The sequence below is a fragment of the Emys orbicularis genome, chromosome 6 (genome assembly GCF_028017835.1).
Source record: "Emys orbicularis isolate rEmyOrb1 chromosome 6, rEmyOrb1.hap1, whole genome shotgun sequence".
In the NCBI taxonomy this organism is placed as follows: domain Eukaryota; kingdom Metazoa; phylum Chordata; order Testudines; family Emydidae; genus Emys; species Emys orbicularis.
The window spans coordinates 119,782,948-119,796,466 of NC_088688.1; positions in this window are offsets into that span (position 1 = coordinate 119,782,948).

Genomic DNA, 13,519 nt, shown 5'->3' on the forward strand with positions numbered 1-13,519 from the left:
ACCTGGGAAAGACCCACAATTGCCTTCAAGTTACAAACCAGTTTCACTTCTAAGCATCTGATTTAAGGTGCTTGAGCGTCTGATTTCACAAAGAATTTCACCATCTGTGGAAGGCATGCTGGCACCAGCAAGCTGATTTCGCTGAGTGTGATCAAGTACTTGCACTTATAACTTCCATCGAAAATGGATTGCAACATAATTTGAAGACTAGTTCAATTTTCCTTGACCCGACCGCGGCATACGATATGGTTTGGCACACGGGCCTTTTGGTGAAATTCTCTAGAACTATGCCAAGTTGGTTAGTATATGCAATGGCTCTGTTTTTGAGAAACTGCCATTTCCGTGTGCATATTGGTGATAGAACAAGTGTTTGGAGGCACCAGAAGAACGGCCTCCCGCAAGGAGCACTATTATCTTCAAAGTTATTCAATTTATATTCGAATGACCTACCATATACCGGGTCTCACAAGTTTGTTTATGCAGATGACATATGCCTCGGCACCCAGTCACACTCCTTTGACACACTTGAGAGTGTTCTGAACGCAGATATGGCGGCTATGGCCGATTATAGTCGTCGGTGGTGTCCGATAGCAAGTGGAAGTAAGACCGTGTCGTCAAGTGTCTTCCACTTACATGAACTTAGTTCTCAATGGTCAGTGAATAAAGCATGATTCACACCTGGTCTATCTAGGCATCACATTGGATAGAACTCTCACTTATCATGACAATCTTACAAAGACAGCAACTAAGGTCAAAACACGCAATAACCTGCTCGGAAAACTGGTTGGAACAACATAAGGCACCGCCAACGCCCAAATGTTACGCACTTCAGCATTCCCTTGACAGGCTGAGTCGGCCACACTGTGTGCTGGTTTTGTGATGCTACCGCAACCTGAGGGGAAATATCACAATCAAGGAAACTTGGTAACCGCTGCTAGAGAAGACACCTGCTGGAGAAACCAGTCTTTAAAGTCAGCTGTCTTTCTAGGTTTGTTTTGATAGGTCATTCCAGACAACACAGAACCTATGTCAGATGCCTTGTGCGCTCCTTTTCAGAGAAGATGTTCTTGTCAAACTAAACCCACTTCCTCCCACCTAGCCACATGAAGACTCAGATGGTGACCACATTCATTCACAACCAACCTGTGCCACAGTCAAAGCAGTGACTGGAGGTGAAAGGCCCTTTTTTCCTCTTACTAATCCCCTGAGACACAGAACACACATTAAGTATCCGAAATACAGGTGACATGGGGCAAAATTTGTACACCTGGTTCCCTAAAGCTCAGCACCTCTGACCATTGTCATTTATTTAGGTGTCCAAAATATGGAGTGAGCTGCCTAACTTTAGGCACCCACGTTAGAAGAAGCTGGTCGCATTCTCCCTCCCCCGGCCTCAAGCTTCATTAGATGCCCCCTGGTTTTCCCCACTTAGCAAATGTCCTGCTAAAATGTGGACCAGGTTGTAAGTGGCCAGTGCACAAACAGGGAAGGACACCAGGTGTTTTCTTGTGCATCCCCAAGGATGCCAGTCACATCTATAGTCCTCACATTCACCCAAGTGCAAGGAAACTATGAGACCATCGCCCTACCCTGTCTGCACAAGTCTATGGAGCTGGCCATCCAAAGAGCATGTGCCAAGTACTCTGCTACCCCGCGCACCAGGGAGTTCAGGGAGAAATAGTGCCTCTGTAGCATGATGACTTTTGGAGCTGTCACTGGGGCAGTGCTGCTCTGCATCCCCTGGGGCACGACCCCTAGTCACACAACACACCTATAGTTGCTAGCTAATTACACTGGGCACTGTAGGCTTTCTCTAATATATGGCTGGTGGAAATCTCCCGAGAACAGCTGATCCTGCAGGATTCCCACCATTTGGGGATGAAATCTCCGGAGACAAACTTATGAGATTTCGGAGCCCTGGAATCTGGACCCTAACCCTGACCCCAAACCTAATCCTACTCGGGATCCCAATCCAAACCTGTCTTTCTCCACTCATCTCTAGCTATAATGCTACAGTCCCATGTGACAGCAGGGGGGAGACCGCAAGGTGCACAGCATGAGTTGTGCCATTAAATTGGCTGCTGATCCACTGGCTTCCAACAAATATGGGCCCAAATGTGAGCTCACTGAAGTCCGTTTATAGATCAGGACTAACCCCGCTGACGTCAATAGTGTGATTCCGGTGCAAGGTTACATTCAAGCTCACACGGTGGGTGCAGCTCATTTGTCCTGGTGCAGGGCTGATGGAGCCAATACACCAACTGTGCAGCGGCATGTCCCCCAAATCAGTAGCGTAGTGGGGAGCGGGGGAGCGGCCACTTCCCCACTGAGCACAAGTGGCACCTTTTTCATTTTACTCACCCGGGAGCGGGGGGAAAAAAGGCACCACCCACTTCGGCGGCACTTCAGTGGCCGGACCTTCACTCGCTTCAGGTGTCTTCGGCAGCATGGAAGCTTCATCGCCGAAATGCCACCAAAGACCTGCAGAGCAAGTGAAGGTGCCGCCGCCGAGGTGCCGCTGAAGACCCGGAGTGCTGCCCCGTCAGTAAAAGCACCGCAGCGGGTGGTGCCTTTTTTTTTTTTTTTTGCTCCCCCTCTTCCCTCCACCTGGCTATGCCCCTGCCCCAAATCCATAGGGCACCAGCCTACCCAGGACAGGCTGAAGGGCCGCTGTGAAGTGGAATGCTCATGCGCCTCTCCCACGTGCTTTGGAAGACGAGCTGCTCCACGGTGGCTGAGCTGATACTCAATTGAGCCCCCAAAGAGAATCTAGCTAGCTTCCCATTTATCACCGCCCTGGTGGGGGCACATCATACGCTTCCTGTTATGGCCCATCTGCCTGCCATTAGACTGACCTTCCCCATCTAGCATGGAGGACAGCTTGGAGCAAGGAGAGAAGATTGTTTGCTGAATCCCGGGGGGCCTTGCAGCCAGGGCCCAGTTGGATGGCTTTGAATGTGGCCTCATCTCTGGCTGAACCAGCTCCGTGCTTGTGCAGAGGTGGGGACTTGGCTTTGCGCCACAGGCTGGCGGCTTGGTGCTACAGGGGCTCATGTTAGCTGGACACAGGGCTTCGGGGGCTGGCACAGGGAGGATCCCTGCTGGGATCCTTGTTCTCATTTTACAGTGACACTGTATTATTATTATTTGGTTGTTGCTATTTTAACCAAGTCCCCTCTGAGATGCTCAGGTGGAGTTACAGTCTCTTGCATCAACCCCTAGGTCTAAGTCAGTCACCTTCTGTTTAATTCCTCAGCACCTGGGAAGCCTGAATCTCCATGGCAGCTGTCTCAAATACCCAGCTCCCCCGGGATGCCTGCAGCAGCAGACAAAGCACACAGGAGCCTGCCAAGCCGGTCCACCATCGAGCTTTGCTCTCTCTGCAGCAAAGAGGTGAGATTTCAAATTGCCTTCTCACTGTCCTGTGCCAAACGTTCCTTAGAGGCCCTGCTCCTGCACCTTTTGAAGTCAGTGGGAGTTTTGCCTCTGACTTCAGTGGGTGCAGGATCCAGGCCCAAAAGCCCATTGCCCAATTCCTTTCTCCCCCAGGACCCTACCTGCAAAACTTCCATTGTGAGGAAGGAGCGAAAGTCCTTTTGCTTTTCGCAGCAAAACGGTGGGGTTCATATACTGTGATAAAACAAGAGAATTCTGGGACAGCTGGCCTCGTAGCTGGACAAACTAGAATTTAGACAGTAATCCACATACCAGCAACAAGCCGGTCCTGTGACCCAGCCAGCGCTACAACTTTGTAGTAGAGCTGTTCAGGTAGACATCCCAGACTGCATTGCTTCATGTGCTCTGAGCGTTGCCCCATGTGCATGTCTTCTGGACACACTGTCTCCTGCCAAGGCCCTATGGAATAGCTGCCCCCACTTCCCAGAATTCATTGCCTGCCCACGTCAGTATGGCGTCAGTGTGACACTGTGAGCACAGACACACCGTTCTATTAACAGGAAGGGAAAGTAGTGACCACAGCAATTCCTCAACCCCCAAGAACACCTTCCCTCAGAGGGTCTCAGCGTCCCTGAGTTTAGCCGCACAACCTGGGGGACGGGGAAATATTAGTGTGACATTGCACTCAAAATATGTTTATAAGTGTGGATATGATGTAACTGGAATATGCTTTATGCAAAAGGTCTCTTGTAAGGTATCATTACAAAGCTTATAATCTACTGAGTGTGGTCATCCTATTTGTATGAATGTATCATTCTTGTATCTGAAACTAGGAATATGAAGTATAACTCTGAGGTCCTATTGTAATTATGCAAAGTGTGGCCATTAGTGGTGGTTTGGAATCTTGATGGCTCCCATTAACCAGGACAATTGGTTGTAAATGGCTCTGTTTACTTGTAAGACTTCCTGTATACCTGTGTGCCAGCGAGTGGGTAATGAAGTCTCACAGGACATGTGATCATGTCACCTGAACTGGAATCCATCTTTAACCTGGTGCTTTTCCATTTAGAAAGAAGGGCGGAACCCAGAGGGAGACAAAGGATTCCCGCCTTGTGCCAAAGCTATAAAAGGGGGTGGAACAGAACAAAGTTGCAGCAGTCATGAGAATCCCCTTTGTTACCACCTGAGCTGGAACAAGGACTGTACCAGGGGAAAGGATTGGGCCCAGACTAAGAAGGAGTCTAGTCTGTGAAAGAAGCTTATTGGAACATCTCTGAGGGTGAGATTTACCTGTATTCAGTTTCTTAATGTATTAGACTTAGACTTGCGTGTTTTTGCTTTATTTTACTTGATGACTTACTTTCTTCTGTCTGTTATTACTTGGAACCACTTAATAACTTTTTATACTTAATAAAATCACTTTTGTTTATTAATTAACCCAGAGTAAGTGATTAATACCTGGGGGAGCAAACAGCTGTGTATATCTCTCTATCAATGTTATAGAGGGTGAACAATTTATGAATTTACCCTGCATAAGCTTTATACAGAGTAAACTGGATTTATTTGGGGTTTGGATCCCATTGGGAGCTGGGTGTCTGGGTACTGGATACAGGAGCACTTCTTAAGCTGTTTTCACTTAAGTCTGCAGCTTTAGGGGCGTGGACCAGACCTGGGGCTGTGTTGCAGCAGGCTAGCGTGTCTGGCTCAACAAGACAGGGTTCTGGAGTCCCAAGCTGGCATGGAAAACGTGCTCGAAGGTAATCTCAGCACATCAGGTGACAGTCCCAAGGGGGTCTCTGTGACCGAACCCGTCACAATTAGTATCCCCATTTTACAGACGAAGAAGCAAAATGAGCCTGAAGTCTCAGGGCATCTGTGGCAGAGCCAGGTGATACAACTAGCTTGCCTGGGCCCCAGGGCTTTAGCCAACCAACGTCCTTCCTCATCAGACTGTCTAGTGACTTTTGACTCTTCCGAGAACCATGCTCAATCGTTCCCCTATAGCTTAAACGTGCTAAGTCTGATAGCACTGATCAGAGCTCCTGGCTCACTACAGCTTAATTGTTATTACAGCACAAAGCACAGGCGGTTTTTCCTGGGAAAATAGGCGGGGCGGGCGGGTTGAGACAGTGGGTGCTCCTCTGCTGGTTCTTGCTGCTGGGTACAAGTAGCATTTTCACTGTGGTTCCATGCGCTGCCTTCTCCCTCCCCTCCAGGCAGTGACACCCATTGATTTGCCTGCCTTTAAAACGCTCCCCCATTGTCTCTCTCCTAGCTTTTTTCTAACTAAGCTTTGTCACCATCACATTCTCACACGTCTCTTTAAAAGTCCCATGCAATATTTTTCCTTCTCCTTATTCTATTTCCGTTTTTTTTCCTCTTCCTCCCTACATCCTAGGACAATGCCAGAGAGGGGAGCGGACATTCTCAAACCTGACCTTTCTTTGTTTTTACTTGTTTTGCCCGAGAAAATAAAGAGCAATTTACATCAATAGGCAACAAACTGCTCCCACGCTGTCTGTTGAGGCCATATTAATAGAAGCCCCTCTGTTTCTGGAACAGCTCACAAACTGGCAGATGAGAGAAATGTTCAGAGATAAATGGGCACCGGCCTGCGGATTTTTTTACATGGATGAGCATAGACTCTGATGAGCCCTGTTCATCTGTGGCAGTGCTCTCGCTGAGTGGGGGGAGACCAGCATGTTCCATTCTCTGGGGTCATCTCCAAGGCCAGCAGGAAAAGCAGGTCCCCAGACAGCGCCCCTGGTGGCAGTCTCTGCCAAAGAGAGAGGGCCCCAGACTCCCCCATCTCCCCAGGCTGCTCCACTATATTGTTCACCAGCAGTTGTATTTTATTGATGCGCTACTGTTGCCTGAGCCTTGATCACCAGGGGTGGCAAGTAAGGTGATGACAGATGGGTCCAATCTTCCTATTGGAATCAATGGGGGGAGGGAAGATTGCAAGTGATTTCAGTGGGCGCACAATTGGATCCAGCGCTGGGGGGAGGGGGGCATTTATTTATTTACTTGTTTGCATTAAAAAGCAAGAAACTTTATTTTAAAAGGGTTTTTTCCCCTATCAATACAGTTTCTTAATTGCTCATTAGTCATCTAATGAGTCTTCTGTGTGTTTCTCAGACATACGAGTTCCCATTGAAATGCCAGTGGATGAATTTAGTGCTGTCTATAGCAATAGCCCAAGTGACATCCTGACAATTCAGGGAAACTATTTCTTTTGAATGACTCACACCAAAAGTGGATCTCTCCTTGGCATACAGCTGACCCCTAAATAAAATGGGAAGGACAAAAGAGAACATGCACCAGGCCTGAGGCATTCTATAGCTAATCACTCCCAAAACATGCTGCCTTCTCTTTCTTACGCCTTAAATATACACTTTGGTTGCACAGGGCTCAAGAAAGGCTTGTGAAATGTGTTTGTATAATGGGGCAGTTTCATAGAACCATAGAAATGTCGGGCTGGAAGGGACATCAAAAGGACATCTAGTCCAGCCGCCTACACTGAGGCAGGTACATCTAGACCATCCCTAACAGATGTTGTCTAACCTGTTCTTAAAAACCTCTGATGGCGGGGATTACACAACCTCCCTCGGTAACCTATCCAGTGCTTTACTATCCATATAGTTGGAAAGTTTTTCCTAATAACCAGCATAAATCTCCCTTGCTGCAAACTAACCCAGTTACATCTTGTCCTACTGTCGATGGACATATAGAACAATTGGTCTCCATCTTTAGAATGCCTTTTACATATTTGAAGATGTTGTCATGTTCCCCCTCAGCCACCTCGTCTCTAGACTAAACATGCTCAATTCTTTCAGCCTTTCCTCATAGGTCAGGTTTTCTAAGCCTTTTATCATTTTTGTTGCTCTCATCTGGACTCTCTCCAATTTGTCCACATCTTTCCTAAATTGTGGACACAGTTCTCCAGCTGAGGTCTCACCAGTGCCGAGTAGAGTGGGACAATTACCTCCTGTCTCTCACATATAATGCTCATGTTAATGCACCCCAGGATCATATTAGCTTTTTTCACATCTACATCACTATGTTGACGTATATTCAATTTGTGATCTGCTATAGCCCCCAGACCCTTTTCAGCAGTACTACCAACTAGCCAGTTATTCCCCATTTTATAGTTATGCATTTGATTTTTCCTTCCTAAATGAAGCACTTGCCCTTTTTAAAATTTCATCTTGTTGATTTCAGACCACTTCTCCAGTTTGTCAAGGGCATTTTGAATTCTAATCCCGTCCTCCAAAATGCTTGCTGCCCCTCCCAGCGTGGTATCATCCACACATTTTATAAGCGTACTTTCCACTGCCTTATCCAAGTCATTAATGAAACTATTGACTAGTAGACTGACCCCTGTGGGACCCCAGTCGCTACACCCTTCCTAGTTTGACAGTGAACCATTGATGCATACTCTTTGAGTACAACCTTTCAACCAGTTTGCACCCACCTTATAGTAATTTAATCTAGACCACATTTCCCTAATTTGGTTATGAGACTGTCATGTGGAAGTATGTCAAAAGCCTTATTAAAATCAAGATATATCCCATCTACTGCTTCTTCTCCCCCTCCCCCCATCCATTAGGCCAGTAACCCTGTCAAAGAAGGAAATTAGGTTGGTTTGGCATGATTTGTTTTTGACAACTCCATGCTGGCTATTCGCTTATAACACTATTATCCTCTAGATGCTCACAAATTGATTGTTTAATCATTTGTTCCAGTATCTCTCCAGGTATCAAAGTTAAGCTGATTGGTCTATACTTCCCTGGGTCCTCCTTGTTCCCCTTTTTAAAGACAGGCACTATATTTGCCCTTCTCCAGTCTTCTGGAACCTCTCCTGTCCTCCACGAGTTCTCAAAGATAATCACTAATCGGTCTGAAATTGCTTTAGCTAGGTCCTTAAATACTCTAGGATGAATTTCATCAGGCCCTGCCAACTTGAATACATCTAACTTATCTAAATTCTTTAACCTGTTCCTTCCCTCTTGTTGTTAATATTGTGATGAGTATCTGGTCATCATTGTTAACCTTTTTAGCGAAGACGGTAGCAAAATAGGCATTAAACACCTCACACTTTCTTGAGTTCATCAGATACCAGCTCTCCTTTCCCACTTGGTCGAGGACCTATGCTTTCCTTAGGCTTTCTCTTGCTGCTAATGTATTTAGAGAACCGCTTCTGATTGCCTTTTATGACTCCTGCCTCTAGCCAGGAATCCCGGCTGGGGAGCTGGGAAACCTCCAGAGTTAGGCTGGAGGTGGGGGAAATACCAGCAGAGAGTGAGAGCTGGTGAGAACTGATGTGACTATCTACCTATGCACAGCCTCTGAGCACTCCTATAAGGAGGGAGCAGAGGTAGAGAGGAACACAGGAGTTCATGGGCATTGTGGGTAGAAAGACAAAAGGGGAGGAAGAGAAAGGAATCAGGAGTAAGAAGGGGATCTGGACCCCAAGTTGCAGGGAATGGGAGGAATATTCCAGATTGTGGGTGTAGCAACACTAATATGTGATTGCTCAGAATAGCTATGGAATGGCTGATAGGATGTTGTGTTCTCTTCCATCTTACCTTTCTCAGCAATGGAGACAATTCATCCATGATCGCACTGCGCCAGACCCATTGCATTCTCCCTTTTCGCATTGCTGTTTTTCCAAGCAATAGTCAATAATTTATTTCCAGGCTACAATCATGTTTCATCCTCAGCTTTGTGACCTGCATTGTCCCAGAGAAGCTGACTGTCAGTGGTCCATAGATGGACTCTCCGTCTTTCATGTAGATCCATGAATTGCTTTGAAGATTAACACTAAGGCCTTAAACTGGTAGCGGAAGCTGACTGGGAGCCAGTGGAGATGTGGGGGCACAAGCTTGATGTGCTCACAGAGACCTGAGCCCTGGTGGAGGGACTACACCAGAGCCTGGGCAGTGTTCGCATTCAGTTTCAGATACAGAGAACTACACTCACCCAGCTGGAAGGCAACAAGTGTGTGACTCATTGTGCCCAGGTCCTCGGGGTAAGTGGGGATCGTCTATCCCTGTCTGACAAGGATGCTGTCTGATTTAATTTGTGAATGCCTGTGAAGCACTTCTTGGTCCTCGCGTGGAAGAAATCAAAGCCCAAGGACTGCATCAGTGACAATGGGAGGAAATTTGCCCCTGCAGGAGAGACAAAGAAGTGTCCTGAGATTTTCAAAGCCGGCTAGGAGCATTAGATACCAAAACCCAATCATTTAAATGGGAATTGTTAGTCTAAATCCTCTAGGTGAACTGAAAATCTCAGCCCTGTTCTCTTAATATACAAGGAAAAGAGAAAGTTCAATGTTGGGGCCAAACATAAACTGACCAGGGAGAAACCTACCAGCAACAATCATGTTTGAATATAGTTGTTGCTCTGACAGTTTCTGGTGCAGCTGAGTGAGTAATTTCTAACAAATCATTTTTTTCAATGAATTTAGCTTCTCTTTCTGCGCTCAGAATATCCAGGAGCAGACTGGGGTTTCCTGAGATTTACTTGTTGGTCAACATTATTCTGTGAATTTTGGTGTGGCCCTGGAGATTGATTATCTGCAAGTATCCACTAGACAAGCTGTGTTGTTTACTTGTGATGGGTCACACAGAGCACATGGCATTGTTTATATGCTCTGACTGGATGAGAGAGCAAGCAATGCTGGCACAATATGCATTTCCAATTTGATTTCCTCTGGCTACTCATTCACAGGACTCCAAGGTTCACTTTCTGCAAACCTTCATGGCAATAAAAATGGATTGCTCAGAAGTGACCATAAAAGGAGGCATGCGCCTGCCTCAAACCAAATTCGTTTAAAAAAATCAGAAATTCACAGAATGCTTTTGCAGTATTCACCCAACTCTAGTTTCAACCGTATCACTGACAGATTTGTTCTGGATTTGTACAGCACCTGGCACCATGGGGTCATAGTCCACAATTGGGGCTCCCAGACACTACAGTCATACAAATGATGAGTAATAATAAGAGAGGATGCTTCACCTTTCTGAGCCTGTTTAAATGGAGACAATGTGAAGCAGTTTGAGATCCAGGGATGAAAGGTGCTATTAGATATGCACCAAGTACTTTTCTTAAATATAAAAATGTGCATAAGTCTAAATAACTGCCAAAAGGAACTAGAAAGAGGAAACACATGATATAGATTCAACCAGGGGCCTCATTCTGCACTTGGGTAGCTTGTGTGCTAAATGTGCTAAGTCTGATAGGACTGATCAGAGCTCCTGGATCACCACAGCCTAATTGTTATTACAGCACAAAGGTTTTTCCTGGGAAAATAGGCCGGGGGGGCGGGTTGAGACATATGCAATCCAATGCAATTTTAGCACAGTCTTGGAAAAATTGTCATGAAAATTTACCCCAGAAATAACTCGCCTGCCCTTCACCACCTTGCTGATGATAATTCCAGACTAATGAGGTTTTATTCACCTGTCAAAATAATTACTTGCCCCTGAGACTTGGAGCTTTATGTGGAACAATTTATGACGCCTCCTACTTCCTTAGTGCCCAGAACTGAGTGAAGTCCAAAATTCCATTCACCTTCCCACCCTGCCAAATTATACTTAAAATCAACCATTATATTGCCATTCATAAAACAGTGTTAGTCCTTGCAGCCTGCCAGCGTAAGCCTACAGCTTCCCTAGGGAGGATGTTGCATTAGCCATGTGCATCAGACTTCTCAGGAGGGCTTTATGCTGGGAATATACAGATTGTATCGGACAGGGGTGTCAAACTCATTCTGTGGAAGGGGCTAAATTCTGCTCAACTGTGAACTGTGGGTTGAAATGTACATAGTCCTCTCAGCCCAGAGCAGATCTCCAGTGGGAGATTTGCACAAATTTGTGTAATAATTTAACTTGGAAGGGTCTGATTTTGTGATGCTGAGGACCACAGCTCCAGCCAAAGTCCTCAGGAGCTGCAAGTGTTCAGCTTCTACAAATCCATTTAGGCCCTACGCTGTTATTTGCCGTTGTCTCACCCACTGTGTCCGTGGGAAAGCCCTCTCCCCTTGAGGCCCATCACTGCCCTTTGCTTTTCTTCCTTTATTATCCTGCTTTCTCTGTTTCTTCCTCCTTCCTGTCTTTGTGATTTTCCTCCTTTTCTCCCCTCTATATTTCCATTCCTGTAGCAACTCTCAGTTCCCTCCTGTGGGTTTCACTCCCATCCCCTTCGACATCTCACCTGCTAACATGATCAGCGGTGAAATAAAGTTGCCTTTTAAAGCATCTTCATTAGGCTTTAGAATTACAACCAGCAGGGCAGGTCTCTCAGCTATTTTGTCTGCAGACTCGGGGGGACATCACTGCATCGGTTCACATTTCATCACAACCATGAGGTTTGGAAATGTCGTTTGGCTTTTAAATTAAAGTCTAGATTCTGCAGTTGTGCAATGAGGGTAGGGCAGGGCCAGCCACAATGTACCCAGTGGGTGACGACTGTCATTGAGAATACAGACCTGATTACAGTGCCTTCATCTGCTCTAGCGATGGACATGACAGCAATGAGCTCGCTATTGTCAGCTGGAAAAGTCCCAGTTTCCAAGCAGTGTATTTTTGTTCCCTTCGACACCTCTGTGAAACATAGCCTGGCCTTTTACACCATCAGTGGGTGCAGTTATAAATATTTCAATCAAGTACATACAATGCAGCAGACCTTTTTAATGTAATGAATGTAATTGCTGAAGCCGCGATAAAAGTTAGGTCATTAAAAGAGTATTTGTACAACTGTCATATGATTTTACACGCTGCTTTAGAAACGCAAGGGACATCATCTTACCACAGGGCCAATCGTTTCCTTCTTGAATGCAGAAGCAAGCAAGACGTTAGCCATTTGCTCCTTTGGGTGGGATTCCAGGCCAGCCCAACTTAATCCTGAGGGTGCTCAGACTTGAGGAGACTGGCTACTGACAGAGGTGGGAGGCGCCCGCAGATTAGCTCTCCATCTGCTGACCTGGATGATGACTTCTTTGGATCCTGTCCCATTCTTCCATTTCTGCAGATCAATGGAGCAGCCTTGCAGGGGACCAACTTGGGGGATAAATCTCTTCCCTTTTGGGTCAGGGTTGTAGTGGTGAGGCTTCAGGGGCCCTGCCCTCCATCTCTGTTAATAAGCGGTGTCTCATCCTATATACATCAATTGTATTTCCTGCTCTGTAATTTAATTCCTGTCACCACACCCACTGATGCAGCAATTGCATGAGCATGTGCAGACCTGGCTGTGAAAGGCATGATCAGTTCCTGGCCTGTTTCACTCAATTGTCCCTGTGCCAGAGCTCTGCTTAGAGGGTTTGTTCACCAGGTGTCTCTCTCTAATAACACTGGTCTACAATTTTTGAGAAGTCGTCTGCTTCAGAGATAAAATGTGCTATTTATTATGTATTTTGATGTGCTGAATTCAAAGATGACAATTAAAACAACTGATTGGCTACTGTTTCTAAGATATTTAAGTTTTTACATTTTATGTCTATGTATATTGTGTAGATAGTAGAGTTTTAATCATAAATTGTAAACCTAGGTCTTTTCATGTGTTTATGGTTGCTTTACATGATAATATTTCACCTGCCCTGTTTATGTAACACTTTAAAAATCAGCAAAAGGGTTATATAAATAAAATTTATTATGAAACAAAAGGCAAACTATTCTGTACATAGTTTAGTCCTATTCAGTGTCTACTCGGCGCTTCTTGGCTTGTCTCTTGTATTCATTAAATGGAGCATCTCTTGTCACTGTCCAGCAATAGTCTGCAAGCATTGATGGGCTCCATTTGCCCTGAGAGCGTTTCTCCATTGTTGCAATGTCCTGGTGAAATCGCTCGCCGTGCTCGTCGCTCACTGCTCCGCAGTTCGGTGGAAAAAAATCTAGATGAGAGTGCAAAAAATGTATCTTTAGTGACATGTTGCAACCAAGGCTTTTGTATGCCTTGAGGAGGTTTTCCACCAACAACCTGTAGTTGTCTGCCTTGTTGTTTCCGAGAAAATGTGTTGCCACTAACTGGAAGGCTTTCCATGCCGTCTTTTCCTTGCCACGCAGTGCATGGTCAAATGCATCATCTCGAAGAAGTTCACGAATCTGAGGACCAACAAAGA